Source organism: Zalophus californianus, chromosome 15 (assembly GCF_009762305.2).
Source record: "Zalophus californianus isolate mZalCal1 chromosome 15, mZalCal1.pri.v2, whole genome shotgun sequence".
Classification (NCBI taxonomy): domain Eukaryota; kingdom Metazoa; phylum Chordata; class Mammalia; order Carnivora; family Otariidae; genus Zalophus; species Zalophus californianus.
This window is the reverse complement of record NC_045609.1, coordinates 28,986,729-29,000,963: the sequence shown is the minus strand read 5'-3', so window position 1 is coordinate 29,000,963 and position 14,235 is coordinate 28,986,729. Positions and strand designations below refer to the sequence as shown.

Sequence of the window (14,235 nt, the reverse complement as noted above, 5' to 3'; positions counted from 1 at the left end):
CTGGCAGCTGGATGATGGCACACCCAGGCTTCTCCTTCTGTGGACTCATATTTCTTATGTGAGAAAATAATGAAAGGTTAGCAAGATCTTCTCTTTCTAGAAATAGCCATTTTCTAACTCATTATATTCCTTGTATTGGTGGATGTTTAAAAGAATATGTATGATGTTTTAAGACAGAATACCCAATGATATGAATATTAGATTAATGACGTATTGCCTAGAGGTTTACTTATTCAGCAAGACTTGCACTAAATAGAGCTCAAAGAGGAATAGAGTATTGGAAACAAATTATTTAATGATTTTTTACTCCGTTGAAATTTTGAAGTAATATTCAGTGCCTCTTTTGTAGTCACTCTGTAACCGTTTTTACTGTATTTATTCCTTTTTGGGGATTCAGAAAACTGCAAATAGTGAGGCTGTCTTAAGTGGTCATATAAGTAAATGTCAAAATGAAAAATATAGATTGTATACTACATGATGCTCTTCTATTTTTCTTTCCTGTTGTTCTTTTTCATAGACTACATGGTAAGTAGGTCAGGAATGGGCAGCATTTGGGTAGCATTACTTATAGGAACATAAGGCAGATACTTGGAATCTCCTTCCAAGATCTTGGAATACAATTTTTATGGTCAGTGGTTCTCCAAATGTCCTACTCTGAAGACTCACTGAAAAAGAAAGATGACCTAATATATCAGTGTTCTTGCAATATCCTCCTGGGATATTTCTCTCTATAGTATGTTCACTCTGTACTACCAAGCCAAATGTTCAGAAAAGTGCTTGTTCCTAGACCATAGCTTAAGAATTGCTCTTCTAGGAACCTGCCTCTTTCCCCAGTAACTTTTAGTGAGACCAAATGCCTGACAATTTTTCGTATCCAAGTGGTATAAATTTTGTAAATTCAGCATGTTTAATCTAAATTACTCACTGATTTTGCTTTCAATGCCATCTTTATACACCACCAACTCACAAATCATATGAACTACAATAGAAATGGATATTCACATGACAGAACATTATTACCTTAGTAATTTACTATACAGTATTGGAAGATTCTGAGTTGTCTTTTCTCAGAGATCTTCTAACCTGGGCACAATATATTTTCATTTCTCTTTGTTCTATTTTTCAGTTAGTATCTTCTGCTATGATTAATATTACCTCCATAATGAAATTTGTATTGGAAAAATAAATGGCCTTTTATTTTTTTTTTATTTTTTAAAGATTTTATTTATTTATTTGACAGAGACACAGCGAGAGAGGGAACACAAGCAGGGGAGGGGCAGAGGGAGAAGCAGGCTTCCCGCAGAGCAGGGAGCCCGATGTGGGGCTTGATCCCAGGACCCTGGGATCATGACCTGAGCCGAAGGCAGACGCTTAACGACTGAGCCACCCAGGCGCCCCTGGCCTTTTATTTTTTTTTAGAGCACTTCTTTTCTATCCCCTAATCAAAAGGGATGCCAAGAGAAGTCTCAAGACCCTTAGTTGCAAAAATAAATAAAAGATAAAAAGTCTAAAAATACATTAATGTTTTTCCCTTTGCACTAATAATGTATATATCTTGAAAACCTCTCAAGTCATTTCCATTAATTGCAGTGGGTCTTTTTTTAAGGTAAAAAAGGAGGGTTATCAAGTACCAAAAATCTTTTGGGCAAATTTAAACAATGTACTATCATTATAAACTTGACATTTGACAATTATCAGTTAATTATACCACTGTGTATGTTTTTTTTTTTTCTTTCATGGACTATATCCTGGGAATAACATCAACTTATTTGAGTTCAGGTCCAACCAGTGGCCTTATGTCCAGAAGTTAAAGCTCAAGCTTACCTCTAATTTATCAGTTGAAATGGAAACAAAACTATATATGGAAGTGCTGTCTTCATCCTTTGCCCTTCTTCGAGGCTGTGTTACGTATATAAACAAATGTTGAATACATATTTAAAGAATATTGGTATGAAGGAACACTACATCGTTAACTGTCCTAGAATACTCATGCTTTAATCTGGTTCTTGGGACAAGATCAGGGAATTATGAAAATGTTTGCAAAGAGGAAGGATTTATGAGACATAGTAAAGAATGTGAGGATAGGTAAGGGAGAGTCATAAAAATGAAAGTTGATATATAGTATTTCAGGAGAGAGAAGGAATATATGAGACTTTTTTTTAAGATTTATTTATTTATTTATTTGAGAGAGAGAATGAGAGAGAGCACATGAGAGGGGGGAGGGTCAGAGGGAGAAGCAGACTCCCCGCCGAGCAGGGAGCCCGATGTGGGACTCGATCCCGGGACTCCAGGATCATAACCTGAGCTGAAGGCAGTCGCTTAACCAACTGAGCCATCCAGGCGCCCTATATGAGACTTTTTGACCTTGAAGCATGCTTGGTTGGAATGTAGAATCTTCAGATTCTAAGATGGGGGTATATGAAATAGAGTTAAATCTTTGTAAGGCAAGGAAAAGTTAAGGCATTTTATCTTTGCCAACAGTAAAAAGATAATCTTAAGGCATATGTCAAAGGAGTAATTTACTTATATAGTAATTTTAAAAAGTGATGAAGACATTTTGCTTTTGCTCCAGGAGCATGAGACATGTACAGTTCATGATCTGGGGTAGTGAGACTAGTTTCAGGACATGTCGTAGCCAGTTATGAATTCTAAATTTTATTCATTTCCAATTGAAGCGTTACTTTGCAAGAGAGAAAATAGAGAAGACTTATAAAACATTCATCAAAGAAAAAATGCAGTGCTTTGGCTTGAAAAGATGAAAACAGCCTTTTTGAAAAAGAAGCTCAAATTCGTTTTCATGTATTCACTTTTCTGCAAAAGCTGCTAATGGTGGTTGACCACATGGCCAGAAATAAGAGTGATATTATCCTACCCACCAACCCCTTTACCAATGCAAAGCTTGAGATTCCAAGACGATGTAAATGTATCAGTCTTAGATCTGCATGCTTTTGCCAGTTCCTGATTACATGGGAAGTTCCACTGTAGACTATTATCATTTCCTCCAGACTCCTACTAATTGCAGGAAAGGACTCTAGTGTTTGGGTGAAAATGAGTATGCTCCAGCAAGGATAGTGACTTTCTAGTGATAGCACTATTGTAGATATATATCAAACATTGAATATGTGGTTAAAATAGACATAGTGCTCAATATTGACATATTTAACTGTGGCTTACTTTTTTCCCAAATTTACTCTGTTTTAGGCATCATCTCTAAAACTTGGTGTTTTGATGCTATTGCCATGGTGTGTACTTCCCTTCTTTTACTACCACTTCCAGGGAGTTGGAGAAAAAGTGTTGTTCGAGGAATAAGAAAGAATCCATGTTCTTGGGGATGGAGAAGGACCCTGGTCTAGAACATAAACGGTGGGTGTTGCCAGAAGCCTGAATTTCTAGATGGAGCTCTGGATACATTTTCCCCTAGAAATGTCTCCCTGGGAACATTTCCTTTATACCTCCTACATTTATGAACAGATAAGCATGATGGCTGATGCTGCTTCTGCAGTTCCTACTGGAGCTTGCACAGGAGCTTACCATTAAATAGTTGTAACTCCCTAACCATCCTTTTCACCAGAGCACCCCATTTCTCTACTCCTTTGAGAGTCAATATTATTAAAACCTTCTTTTTTATTTCCAGAATTGCAAATTGAAGCCCCAATTCCTGTAACCAGAAAAGAGCTTGCACCTGCCCCAGAATCTCATAGGCAGCACAGAACAATTCAAAGCATGCTATAGGTGTTATTGCACTACCTATGCTGCTTACTGACTATAGACCTTGGGAGAAGCTTCCTTCATTCTGGTCTTGTAATATGAAGTGATTGGAGTAGAGGATTTCTTAAATCTCTCCCAGTTCTAGCACTGGCAGTATGGATGCTCTGCTGGAGTTGATGCAACTATTAATCAGGCTGTCCTAAGAAGCAGATGTCACGCACATACAAGAAATTTGTTAGAGGAAAAGCTTTGATGCTTACTGGGGAGGGAGCCTAGAGAGGCTGAGAGGGCCATTATTTTTACTTATATATCAATCACTTTGTATATTATTGCATGTAATATTCACAAATACTCCGTGTGATGGTGCAGTAGCAGAACAGAGGTCCCCCAAAGATGTCTGTGTCCTAATCCCTGTAACCTCTGAGTATGTTATGTTATATGGCAAAGGGGGAATTAAGGTTGCAGATGGAATTAAAGTTGCTAATTAGATGACCTTAAAATATAGAGATTATTCTGGATTATCTAGGTGGGCTCAGTATAGTCACAATAGTCCTTAAAAGTGGAAAAGGGAGGCAGAGGAGAAAGAACCAGAGAAATGGCAGCATAAGAAGGACTTGGCCTGATGTTGCTGGCTTCGAAGATAGAGGAATGGGGTCACGAACCAAGCAAGGAATGTGGGTGACCTCTAAAAGTTGGAAAAAGCAAGAGAAGAGATTCTTCCACAAAGCCTTGCAACCTTGCTAACACCTTGGTTTTAGCCTGATGAGACCCATTTTGAATTTCCTACCTCTAGAACTGTAAGATAATTAATTCGTATTGTTTTAAGCTTCCAACTTTGTGCTAATTTGTTATAGCACCAGTTTAAAACGAATACCGATGTGTATTTTTATAAGTAAGAGAATGCTGGGGCAACTGGGTGACTCAAGTCGGTGAAGTGTCTGCCTTTGGCTCAGGTTATGATCCTGGGGTCCTCGGATCTAGCCACACATCGGGCTCTCTGTTTGGTGGGAAGCCTGCTTCTCCCTCTCCCTCTGCTGCTCCACCTACTTGTTCTCTCTCTCTCTCTGTGTGTGTGTGTGTCAAATAAATAAATAAAATCTTTTTTAAAAATAAGAGAATGAGACTTAGAGCAGTTAAATAAGATTCTCATGATCACAGGGCTAGTAAGGCAGAGGATTCAAATCCAAATCTGCTTATTTCCAAAGCCTACACTCTATTTGGTATGTTGTCTTAAAGTGTTACCTGGAATCCCTCAAATGTCCTTGGCAGGTCTCTGGCTCAGGACCTTCTTGCCTGTCTTAGTGGGCTACTTGAATATCTTTTCTGAGCTGTGTCCTTTTCTTGTTGTTGATCAAAGCAGCTTCGGTTCTTCTTAACCACGCTGGCAGGGGAGTACATTCCATGCCTTTCCATCCAGTCTTGGAGACATACCCATTGTAGTTCTTGAACCCCCCAGTGCTGCTGGAAGCCGAGGAAAGGAATCATGTTCCCAGGGTGTTTCTTACATTAGCAGCCCTTCGTTTTTATTCAGTGCACATTTCATATTCTACCTCTTCCCATTTTCTGAAACTGCCTTGCCCTGGATGCTTACTTTCCATTCTTAGAAAACATGACATGGAGTCTAAATAGGGAATAGCTCAGGATATACACATTCTTTTTTTTTTTTTCTTTCTACCTTACCGTTTGCTCACTATCTATTTTTTAGGGCATGAGAAATAGAATCCCCAGTTCAGTAATCGCTCTGGTTATGGTTCTCTTAACATCTTTAATTTACTTTATAGGTTAAAAAAGTTTTTCTGAGCTGGACTTACAAATTTAACAATTCTTAGAGGAGTGTTGTCATTGGGAACATGTATTATAAATTACATATAACAGATATGACAGCAGTTTAAAACACAATTTGATCATAAACTGGGGCCTGATGGTATTTATAGTCTGTTAGTGAATTAGACTACAGAGCAGTTGTTGACTACACTGTTAACTTTTATACCGAAAAAGCATATTACCATTTGAACCCTAAGGAGTGGTTTTGGCCTTGTCTCTTGAGCAAAAAATGGGATGGCTCAAATAAATCAGTTTAGTTCTATTTGTTTTATGAGCTGTACAGCAGTTGAAGCCCAAGTTTAATGACTTATTTCACACAGTTTCCCATAAGTCTTTCCTGGAAACCCAAGACATCCAGAGTTATGATGGGTTATCAGAAAAAGGGAGGACAAGGTTCATTATTCCTGAAATATTACTACCCATAGGAGTGAACAATAGTTGAGGATTTAACTATTTTGATCATTACTTTGTGTAAAATGAGCTAACATATGCTTCAGATCTTATCACAAAAGAAAAATTGTACCCTCAGTAAGAATCGAGATAAGAGCCTCTTAATTTTTGGTGCAATTTAATTTTTTTACATGTAATAATTATTTTATTACACATAATAATTATTGTTTTTCTAAAACTTGGAATTATTTAGGTTCAAATTCTGACATTTTGTTTTTGATCCAGAAGGTTAATTTATTGCAGAATATGTGTATGAAATTATGTATGGCTTGATTTTTTGTTTATTTTTATTATTTATTTATTTATTTACTTTAAAGATTTTTTAAATTTATTTGACAGAGAGAGACACAGCGAGAGAGGGAACACAAGCAGGGGGGTGTGGGAGAGGGAGAAGCAGGCTTCCCACTGAGCAGGGAGCCCGTTATGGGGCTCAATCCCAGGACCCAGGGGTCATGACCTGAGCCAAAGGCAGACACTTAATGACTGAGCCACCCAAGTGCCTCTTGGCTTGATTTTTTAAAATCAAGTTTTAATTTTAGAATAGTTTTACATTTACAGAGAAGTTGCAAAAGATAGTACAGAGAGTTCTCATATACTTTTCTTCCAGTTTCTCCTGTTGTGGCAACTTATATTACTATGATATATTTGTTACAACTAAGAAACCAACATTCATACATTATTATTAACTCCACACTTTATCCAGATTTCCTTAGTTTTTCTTTTAATGCCCCTTTTTGTTCGAGGATCCAGTCCAGGGTACTGCATTACCTTTAGTCATCACGTTTCCTTAGTCTCCTTTGTTCAATGACAGTCCTTTAGGCATTCCTTGGTTTTCATGACCTTGACAGTTTTCAGGGGTGCTTGTCAGGTATTTGTAGAATGTTTCTTAATTTGTATTTGTCTAATGTTTTTCTCATGGTTAGACTGGGGTTATGGGTTTTCGAGAGGAAGACCATAAAGGTGAAGTGTCATCATATCATGTCAAGGTTACATGCTATCATCATGTCTTGTCACTGATGATGTTAATCTTTGATCACTGGTCAAGGCGGTGTTTGCCTTGTTTTCCACTGTAAGGTTACATTCTCCCTTTTCACTCCCCCTTCCTATACAGTACTCTTTGGACTCAAGTCACTACTAGTAGAGCCTACACTCAGGAGTTAGATTCATAGTATAGCTCAGAAAGATGGAGCTGAGCTCCTTCTCTTGGAGGGAGAGTATCTATGTAAATTAATTGAAATTGTTCTGTAAGGAAGATGGTCTCTTTCCCCCCATTGCTTTATCATGGCTTGATTTTGGTTTCTTTCATTGTTCCTTTTCCCTTCTCAAATACAATCTGATAGAGAAGATAAGGCATGCATACAAAAACCTGTTTTATTTCATTGTATTTAAGATATCATTACTTGGAAGACATATCATTTCTGAGAATTGGAAAAATGTGAAAAAAGTGTGGATTAAAATTGATGTCATGCAATATCATGTGAAGCATAATATGGTTGTCTGGAGGGCAGTTTCACAGATTCCTTCAGAAACACTTTTTACTAACTGTATAGTGAAGAAATTCTTTCTTAAATTTTAGATGCAGTAATTTAAGATGAATTTGTCCTGTTTCACAAGATTGAAACATCATCCCAAATTACAATACTTTGAAATTCCTTATTTGTGTAATAGACTATTTAGATTTTTGGTGTTATCCTTATTTTGTAATTCTATACATCGTGTTTTGCACAAAATGGATTGTTTTATTTATGAGATTACAATGGTACAAAGGGTTTTGTCTTTTCAATGTAAATTGTGCACAGTTCTCTGTTAGTTATTCCATTTTTCTTAATACCTCTCTACTTTCTTTTGTTTGGCTCATTTTCTTGTACATTGATTCGATTTGTAGAGATTCATAGAATCATAAAATGTTAGAGTTGAACATCTTTATAAATGATCTAATTCATTCCTTATTTAATAAGACATAAGAGACTTGGCACAGGTTATCAGCTAGCAAGAACAAAGTGAGGTTGGAACGCAAGACTTTTGACTGTGAGTCCAGGATTCTCCCACTGTACAACAATGCTTCATTTTTATTAGACTTAGAAATTTCACTGTGAATCAGCATTGCACTGTTTTGAAATAGAGTTTTTTTAATGTGTGAAAACTTGGCTTTAGTTCTTCATTTCTCTTTGACTTTGGCCTAAGAAAATTTCCAATAGAGCCAGAGAAATTTACCTCTTGTAACTTGTTTCTAAGATTTTTATCATTATGGAGGAAACATAGGCTCATTTGTGAATTGTATTCACATATATATGTGTTTCTTAAATAAAGAGAATTCTGATCCATCTCCTATTGGATGCATCAGTACTTTTTTTTTTAATTTCTTGGGTCAAGTCTAAAAAATACTGTATTATTATTGTACCTTGAAGAAGAGGCAATTTGAAAGTGTTGGAAAAAGAGTCTTGAGAGAATCGTCTCACCTTTAACCTAGTGATTCTGCCTGATAAAGAAATAGAAACATTTTTCTCTCTGTAGATTTCGTATGATATTATTGCATACGCAATGTATATTTTATTTATATTGTTCACATACAGAGGAAATTCTTATTCTGTATGTATGTCACTTCAGAGAAATAAAAAAATAGCAAATAAAAATAACAGTGTCTATTGTTTTAGAGTATACAAATAGCTATGATGGTTTTTATCTGCATTGCCATGACACAGTGTCATATTGTTTTAGGATGGATCACTTGTACACTTAGGAAATTGGACTTAAAATATTCAGATTCCAAATGAACAAAAAGGAGCTTCACATAATTTGGTTTATAAGCTTGTTTTGACAGTATTGGTACATTCATCACAACAAGGCCTTGGAGACTTGCAGATTTTTTCCATCCCTCCCTTCTGCACATTTTTGCTTACAGCAAACTGTTCTGCATTCATTAATGAAGTTTCACTCTGCACTAGTTGCCTTGTTTTCTTTTCCAAATGGGCGCATCACTTGATTTGACAAAATTGGAATTTGGGAAAGTGAAGTTTATTTTCCATGCTGGAAATACCTTGCAGTGTCCTTGTTGATCTAGATCTGACTAATATTTTACTATGAGTTAGCAGCAACAATCCTTGCAAGGACAAAAGCAGAGATAAGCCTTGGAAAGTTTCCCACAAACTGAGTCCCTTATTCTTTCAGAAATAACATGGCAGAGTTGGGTGTTTGACTCTCAGCATTGATTCTCTAAGGTATTTTCTAATTCTCTTTATTTTCTCTAATGTATTCTCTAAATTCTCTCATTTATTCTCTAATGTGTACTCAAGGATTTTTGTGTGTGAATAGGATTTCTTATATAATCCCTGATTCTCCAGGCCTCCACAAAGAACATAATGGAGTCATCATCATCATCGTAACAGTGTCTTTGTATGACTATTCCAGAATAGTGGGACTTTCACATGTTTTTCAAATGTGTTTGTGAGTTTAGCACTGCCATACTGTCATTCTTTTCTCTCCAGCTTGTAATTGGCTGCATGGTCTCAGCATCCAGGCTGATGAGCAGAGGAAGCAGCTGACCTACTGTCCAGACTGCAGTGCTCCTATCACGGGCTGCCTCCCTTCTGACCTAGTAACACAGCCCCACTAGTTCTCCCCTGGGTAATTGTCAAAGTAATATTCTGACAGCCACGTGTTGAAGTGTGGCCAATGCCACTCTTGTGCCAAGTTGTGTTCATGGTTCTTTTAGAGATCTTGCTGAGAAACATATGTAAATTTTTAAAAATTTTAAAAATTTTTAAAAATTTGCCATTTTGGTACATTCTTTGGCCACCCCCAGGCTTTAGCTGAGTCTGAGGGCAATCCTAACAGCACATTACTGTGCTATTTCAAAATCACTCTTCAACTGCAACCTAGTTTCTGTGTATCAGACTTGTATATCTGACTATACTTTTCTTCATGGTGAGTTCCATTAAACAAATTGAACTCTTGTCTTTTCCTGGACATGTCTCAGTTTCCAGTGCATGCACCAGGACCATTGAAGACCTTTGCAACCTTAAGCAGTCTTATTTTTTGAGGCTTCAGTGATCTCATAGCAAATATATTAAATGTACCCACAATCCAACATTAAATATAATTTTTGATTTAGAAAAATTTGGATTTTTTTTATAAATGTGTTTTGAAATTATGTTCTTATGAATAACTCATTTTTGTATGGTTGTGAGTTATTTGCCATCATTAGATACCTTTTGGAATTCCTTTATAATAGGGTCATTTAATGTATAAACTTTTAAAATATAATTAATTGTTTATAATGCTACAATTTAAAGTTAATTGAGCTACCATAATACATTTGTGGACAATTAATAATTTTTGTTTTATAATTTTCTTTTTATATTTTGGTGTCAGTAATAGTTTTTCATAAAGTCTTGAAAAGATTCTAAGTCCCCCAAAACTCTGTTCTACAGTTCCTAGTAGATGAACAACACTCTGGAGTAACTAGCTGCTTTGGATACTTTAAGTTGAAGTGTTAGATGGAGAGTTGTCCCCCCACTTCCTTCCTTCCTTCCTTCCTTCCTTCCTTCCTTCCTTCCTTCCTTCCTTCCTTCCTTCCTTCCTTCCTTCCTCCCTTCCTCCCTCCCTCCCTCCCTCCCTTCCTCCCTTCCTCCCTTCCTTCCTCCCTTCCTTCCATCCTAAATACTTACTGAGCCCTAACTGTGTGTTTGCAGCATTATAACATGGGTCATTTTGCATTTTGTATGTGATTTCTTCACCTGTTTGGATATTGTATATAGAGGTAAAGTGCTGAAGAGTAAAGCGTGGCCTTTCTATAGCAGCACTGTATCAGTAAATTGTAAAACAAAGTAGGAAAAAGTAGAGATTTCCTATAGTTTTCTTGCTCCCCAGCTGAGACTTGGGATTGTGTGGGGGTCAGAACAGAAGAAGCAGCAATGAAACATCAAATTCCATTTGAAAAGCAAGGGCAGAGTTGAAGAGCAAAGCAGAGGGAGGCCAATTATTGGCTGTCAGGAAGTGTGAAACCAAGAGCTCAATGAACTGGATACCAGAAGCAGAATTTAGGGTAAAAGCCAGAACCTGCTCCGTGCCTTTTTGCTAGATGTATTTCCTCTTTTATGAATTGTCTATTTTTGACCTTTACTCATTTATCTTTGAGATTTTAGTGTTTTTCTTATCTGCTTGTTTGATCTCTTTATATAGTCAACATACTAAACTAGATCTGTCATATTTACTGCAGAAACTTTTTCTCAGAATTGCTTTTTACTTTGGACTTTTAAGGTCACTCAATTCTGTTTCTTTTAATTTATTTTTATAGTTTCTAAGCCTAGAAAGGCCATCCCCTCTATCGTGGTAATAAATTGTCATTTTTTTCCTCCAAGTTTTATGATTCAATCTTAACTCTAACTCACATGGAATTTCCTTTAGTATACAATGTAAATCAAGTGCTCACATAATTTTTTCTCTAAATGTATAATTTGTGATTATAAAACCATTTATTAATTAATCAATCACTTTTCTTGGGGCACCTGGGTGGTTCAGTCAGTTAAGCGTCTGCCTTGGGCTCAGGTCATGATCTCAGGGTCCTGGGATGGAGCCCCACGTCAGGCTCCCTGCTTCTCCCTCTCTCTCTCTGCCACTCCCCCTGCTTGTGATCGCTCTCTGTCTGTCAAATAAATAAATAAAATCTTTAAAAAAATCACTTTTCTTATTCATTCTTCAATGAATAGGTATGTCTTTTTAATTATGAATTAAATTCTATTATAGGCAGCTATCCTGTTTTATTAACCCATTTTTATATCCATACTGCTTTCTTTTATAATTATAGTTTTAGGATGCTTAATGTCTTGTATAATTGTTATTACAAATGTATAATTTGTGATTATAAAACCATTTATTAAATAATAATTTTCTCATTCTTCAATGAATAGGAATGTCTTTAATTATGAATTAAATTTTATTTTAGGCTAGCTTTCCTGTTTTATTAACCCACTTTTATATTCATACTGCATTCTTTTATTATTATAGTTTTAGGATGCTTAATGTCTTCTTTTAAAACGAATTATCTTACCTGTTTAATTTTTCAGATGAATTATTTTGTCAAGTTCTGAACAAGTTTACATAGAGATTTTGATTGAAATTGCGTAAAGCTATAAATGACAAAATTTCTCATCTTTTTCTTCATACCCAGGGACATTTTTTTCCCCACAAAAAGGACATTGATTTACATATTCTAAAATTTCACTTTTTATTATTAAAGATTATCCCCCCTGATTATTTTCTTAGTGAGATAAGACCATATGTACTGATATTGGTTCATGGGGATAACACTCTTTGACACAAATTACATGTTTGTGGCTATTGTTAAAGCTGGGGTGACAAGAGGCACTGAGCTATAGTGAATTCTTAGTCAGGTGTTTCTGTGGCCAAAACTTAGCTCTTTTGTAGCTGTAAGTATACAGTCGCACTTTCTGCATGCTTAAGTGGCTCATTTTAATACCACTTTATTTGAACTTCCTTTACTTTGTGTAATTAGTAATGATCATTTATTCATGGAACTAATATTGTTTGTTCCGGGCTTTTTTCTAGGCTCTGGGGATATAAGAAGTGAATGAAACAGGAAGAGTATCTGCTCTTGTGGAGATTTTATCCTAGTCAGGGAGACAGATAATGATAGATAAGATAATAATGTTTATTAAAACAAATACTTACATACCAGGCATTGATAATGTGCTGTGAGGATGAATAAGGCCAGGTAAGAAGAGGAGTGATGACTGAAGGCTGTTATTTGAGACAGGGTGGTCAGGGAGGACCTCTTTAATAAAGTGATATTTAAGCACAGACACATTGGGAGGGGATGGGCCATGCAGATATGGGAGTCGTGGTGAAGAATGTTCTAGACAGAGAGGATGGGCAGTGCCAAGGTGGAGGCTGTTCCTTGAAGGAGGAAGAAGCAAGGGGAAGAGTGGTAAGTGTTGGAGAAATATAATTAAAATCAAAATCTCCCAACCTTGGGATCTTCTCCATAAAGATAGGAGAGAAAGAAAAGTTTTATTATTGAATATGTATTAAAGCAGAATGTGATATGTATGCATCATAGGCAATTTATTAGGAGATTACAAAGACAATGAAATCTCACCTTTTTATATATCCAAGCACATGCAACCCATTACCTACATTTTTCCAGTTTTGAAATTTATTATTTATTTTCATTAAGGTATTATTGGCATACAACATTATATTAGTTTCAATTGTATAACGTAATGATTTGATATTTGTATACACTGTACAATGATCACCACAAAAAGTCTAGTTAATATCCATTATCATACATAGTTACAGAATTTTGTTTCTTGTGATGAGAACATTTAAGATCTACTCTCTTAGAACAAACTGAGGGTTACCAGAGGTGAAGTGAGTGGGGTGATGGATGAAATAGGTGAAGGGGATTAAGAGTACACTTATGATGCTACTGAGTAATGTGTAGAATTGTTGATTCACTATATTGCACACCTGAAACTAATATAACACTCTATGTTAACTACACTGGAATAAAAATTAAGTAAATATATTTTTTTAAAAAGATCTACTCTCTTAGCAACTTTTAATACACAGTACAATATTATTAACTCTTGTCACTATGCTGTACATTACATCCCATGACTTGTTTATTTTATAACTGAAAGTTTATACCTTTTGACTCCCTTGACCCATTCCTCCCACCCCCACCTTCATCCTCTGGCAACCACCAATATGTTTTCTACATTTATGAGCTTGTCTTTTGTTTTTTTGTTTTTAACTTCACATATAAATGAGATCATGTGGTATTTGTCTTGTCCGACTTATTTCACTTAGTATAATGCCTTCAGGGTCCATCCATGTTGTCACAAATGGCAAAATTTCATTCAGAGGAAAAACAAACTTCGCATATCTTAATGACAGGAGATAGTTTTGCAACTTGGAGAGAGGCACACAACTAAGTTAGGCTCCTAACCTCCTGCAGGAACTGGGAGATAGGTGTGCTATTTCATCTTCCTTGATGTTTACATTTCAAAGAGATGGCTCTCATGTCTTTCAGAAAGACATTCCTAGGCCATAAAACTCAAAAGAGGCTTATCTGATTTTCAAAAGGAATTATATACATTTCAAAGAGAGTAGAAAGTCTTATAATTTTAAGTTTTCTAAAGTGAATGCTCTATGTAAAGGATGAGGGGGATCTTTTCCCTTATTTTCAACAGGGAGAATTAAGCTGCTCATTTTTAATTATTTGTCCTT

General features: G+C 36.0%; 1 protein-coding gene across 3 annotated transcripts in view; it reads left to right on the top strand.

Annotated features, from left to right (window-relative positions):
• Positions 1–14,235, top strand: part of CTNNA3 (catenin alpha 3) — a 1,953,765-nt gene that overhangs the window by 317,230 nt on the left and 1,622,300 nt on the right. The gene's annotated exons all lie outside the window — the stretch shown is intronic.